This window comes from Podarcis bocagei (genome assembly GCF_964188305.1).
Source record: "Podarcis bocagei genome assembly, chromosome: W".
In the NCBI taxonomy this organism is placed as follows: Eukaryota; Metazoa; Chordata; class Lepidosauria; order Squamata; family Lacertidae; genus Podarcis; species Podarcis bocagei.
Window position 1 is genome coordinate 50,247,243 of NC_138131.1, and position 3,814 is coordinate 50,251,056.

The following is a 3,814-nucleotide window of genomic DNA, read 5'->3' on the forward strand; positions in this document are numbered from 1 at the left end:
AAACGGTTTTCTTGTGTGAGTGTGTTCCTTTGTGGCTGACTAGCTGTTCTCCCTGTGCAAAGGTCAGAGGGGGCAGGGTTTTTGTTGACGCAGGTGATTTAGCTGTGGGAGGAGCTTATCAGAGCTAGCAGGACAGCAGTTGAAGAAGGAGCAAAAAGGGTTTTCTTGTGTGTGTGTGTGTGTGTGTGTGTGTGTGTGTGTGTGTGTCCTGTGCAAAGGTCAGAGGGGGCAGGGTTTCTGTTGAGGCAGGTGATTAGCTGTGGGAGGAGCTTATCAGAGCTAGCAGGGCAGCAGTTGAAGAAGGAGCAAACGGGGTTTTCTTGTTTGTGTGTGTTTCTTTGTGGCTGATTAGCTGTTCTCCCTGTGCAAACGTCTGAGGGGGCAGGGTTTTTGTTGAGGCAGGTGATTAGCTCTGGGAGGAGCTTATCAGAGCTAGCAGGGCAGCAGTTGAAGAAGGAGCAGAAAGGGTTTTCTTGTGTGTGTGTGTGTGTGTGTGTGTTTCTTTGTTGCTGTTCTCCCAGTGCAAACGTCAGAGGGGGCAGGGTTTCTGTTGAGGCAGGTGATTAGCTCTGGGAGGAGCTTATCAGAGCTAGCAGTGCAGCAGTTGAAGAAGGAGCAAAAAGGGTTTTCTTGTGTGTGTGTGTTTCTTTGTGGCTGACTAGCTGTTCTCCCTGTGCAAAGGTCAGAGGGGGCAGGGTTTCTGTTGAGGCAGGTGATTAGCTGTGGGAGGAGCTTATCAGACCTAGCAGGGAAGCAGTTGAAGAAGGAGCAAAAAGGGTTTTCTTGTGTGTGTGTGTTTCTTTGTGGCTGACTAGCTGTTCTCCCTGTGCAAAGGTCAGAGGGGGCAGTGTTTATGTTGAGGCAGGTGATTAGCTCTGGGAGGAGCTTATCAGAGCTAGCAGTGCAGCAGTTGAAGAAGGAGCGGAGCAGAAGGGGTTTTCTTGTTTCTGTGTGTTTCTTTGTGGCTGACTAGCTGTTTTCCCTGTGCAAAGGTCAGAGGGGGCAGGGTTTCTGTTGAGGCAGGTGATTTAGCTGTGGGAGAGTAGCTTATCAGAGCTAGCAGGGCAGTAGTTGAAGAAGGAGCAAAAAGGGTTTTCTTGTGTGTGTGTGTGTGTGTGTGTTTCTTTGTGGCTGATTAGCTGTTCTCCCTGTGCGAAGGTCAGAGGGGGCAGGGTTTCTGTTGAGGCAGGTGATTAGCTGTGGTATGAGCTTTTCAGATCTAGCAGGGCAGCAGTTGACGAAGGAGCAAAAAGGGTTTTCGTGTGTGTGTGTGTGTGTGTGTGTGTGTTTCTTTGTGGCTGTTCTCCCAGTGCAAAGGTCAGAGGGGGCAGGGTTTCTGTTGAGGCAGGTGATTAGCTGTGGGAGGAGCTTATCAGAGCTAGCAGGGCAGCAGTTGAAGAAGGAGCAAAAAGGGTTTTCTTGTGTGTGTGTGTGTGTGTTTCTTTGTGACTGATTAGCTGTTCTCCCTGTGCAAAGGTCAGAGGGGGCAGGGTTTCTGTTGAGGCAGGTGATTAGCTGTGGGAGGAGCTTATCAGAGCTAGCAGGGCAGCAGTTGAAGAAGGAGCAAAAAGGGTTTTCGTGTGTGTGTGTGTGTTTCTTTGTGGCTGACTAGCTGTTCTCCCTGTGCAAAGGTCAGAGGGGGCAGGGTTTTTGTTGACGCAGGTGATTAGCTGTGGGAGGAGCTTATCAGAGCTAGCAGGGCAGCAGTTGAAGAAGGAGCAAAAAGGGTTTTCGTGTGTGTGTGTGTGTGTGTGTGTGTGTGTGTGTGTGTTTCTTTGTGGCTGTTCTCCCAGTGCAAAGGTCAGAGGGGGAAGGGTTTTCTGTTGAGGCAGGTGATTAGCTCTGGGAGGAGCTTATTAGAGCTAGCAGTGCAGCAGTTGAAGAAAGAGCAAAAAGGGTTTTCTTGTGTCTGTGTGTTTCTTTGTGGTGGTTAGCTGTTCTCCCTGTGCAAAGGTCAGAGGGGGCAGGGTTTCTGTTGAGGCAGGTGATTAGCTGTGGGAGGAGCTTATCAGATCTAGCAGGGCAGCAGTTGACGAAGGAGCAAAAAGGGTTTTCTTGTGTGTGTGTGTGTTTCTTTGTGGCTGACTAGCTGTTCTCCCTGTGCAAAGGTCAGAGGGGGCAGGGTTTCTGTTGAGGCAGGTGATTAGCTGTGGATGGAGCTTATCAGAGCTTGCAGGGCAGCAGTTGAAGAAGGAGCAAAAAACGTTTTCTTGTGTGTGTGTGTTTCTTTGTGGCTGACTAGCTGTTCTCCAAGTGCAAAGATCAGAGGGGGCAGGGTTTCTGTTGAGGCAGGTGATTAGCTGTGGATGGAGCTTATCAGAGCTAGCAGGGCAGCAGTTAAAGAAGGAGCAAAAAGGGTTTACTTGTGTATGTGTGTTTCTTTGTGGCTGATTAGCTGTTCTCCCTGTGCAAAGGTCAGAGGGGGCAGGGTTTCTGTTGAGGCAGGGGATTAGCTGTGGGAGGAGCTTATCAGAGCTAGCAGGGCAGCAGTTGAAGAAGGAGCAAAAAGGGTTTTCGTGTGTGTGTTTGTGTGTGTATGTGTGTTTCTTTGTGGCTGACTAGCTGTTCTAGCTTTGCGAAGGTCACAGGGGGCAGGGTTTCTGTTGAGGCAGGTGATTAGCTGTGGGAGGAGCTTATCAGAGCTAGCAGGGCTGCAGTTGAAGAAGGAGCAAAAAGGGTTTTCGTGTTTGTGTGTGTGTGTTTCTTTGTGGCTGATTAGCTGTTCTCCCTGTGCAAAGGTCAGAGGGGGCAGGGTTTCTGTTGAGGCAGGTGATTAGCTGTGGGAGGAGCTTATCAGACCTAGCAGGGCAGCAGTTGAAGAAGGAGTAAAAAGGGTTTTCTTGTGTGTGTGTCTTTCTTTGTGGCTGATTAACTGTTCTCCCTGTGCAAAGGTCAGAGGGGGCAGGGTTTCTGTTGAGGCAGGTGATTAGCTGTGGGAGGAGCTTATCAGAGCTAGCAGGGCAGCAGTTGAAGGAGCAAAAAGCGTTTTCTTGTTTGTGTGTGTTTCTTTGTGGCTGATTAGTTGTTATTTGTCCTGTCTTCACGCTTTTTATGATGGAGGACCGCTGTAGCCACCCCCAACGACACATTCTCAAGATGGAGGGGGAGGGAACAGCTGCAGTCACCTGCAGTTCCTGCACAATGTTTGCCATCTTGCCAAAGGTTGCAGGCAGCTTTACCTGCAGCAATTGCATGTTGATTGCCCTCTTAAAAGACAAAGTCCAGCAACTGGAGGAACGTGTAGCTACGCTCCAAAGAATTAGAGAGCTGGAGCTCTTCTTGGAAGCAACAGAGCACACCGTCTCCACCAAGGAGGAGACAGGGGACTCCCCTGAGAAGGAGGCTAGTTCACCAACACAGGAGCCAGATATATGGAGAAATATGACTCAAAGAAGAAGGAGGCCCAGGGTTCGCTCTGATTGTTTAGAAATACACAATCGCTTTGAGGTACTCTCCCCTAGCATGGAAGACGAAGAGCAGACTCCATTTGAGGATCTCTCCCTCATTACAGTCGATCAGGTATATGAAGATGAGAAGCAAAGTCAGTCCTCAGGGAATGTGCAGGCGACCTTGGAACGGACAGCTCACGGAAGAACCCCGACCAAACCCAAGAGGAGGCGTGTAGTGGTGATAGGGGGTTCCCTACTGAGGGAACAGAAGCAGTGATCTGTGGGCCTGACAAGATGTCACGGGAACTGTGCTGTCTCCCCGGGGCTAAGATCCAAGATGTAACTGAACGACTGCAAGGAATCATAAAACCCACTGACAAATACCCCTTCCTCTTGGTTCATGTGGGAACCAATGACACTGCAAG

General features: G+C 50.0%; 1 long non-coding RNA gene across 1 annotated transcript; it reads left to right on the plus strand.

Annotated features, from left to right (window-relative positions):
- The first annotated feature begins 659 nt into the window (after positions 1-659).
- On the plus strand, positions 660-2,049 carry LOC308578021. The gene is made up of 3 exons (XR_014003814.1): positions 660-681; positions 1,318-1,759; positions 1,935-2,049. It is a non-coding gene; the product is annotated as an uncharacterized lncRNA (long non-coding RNA).
- Positions 2,050-3,814: the final 1,765 nt, after the last annotated feature.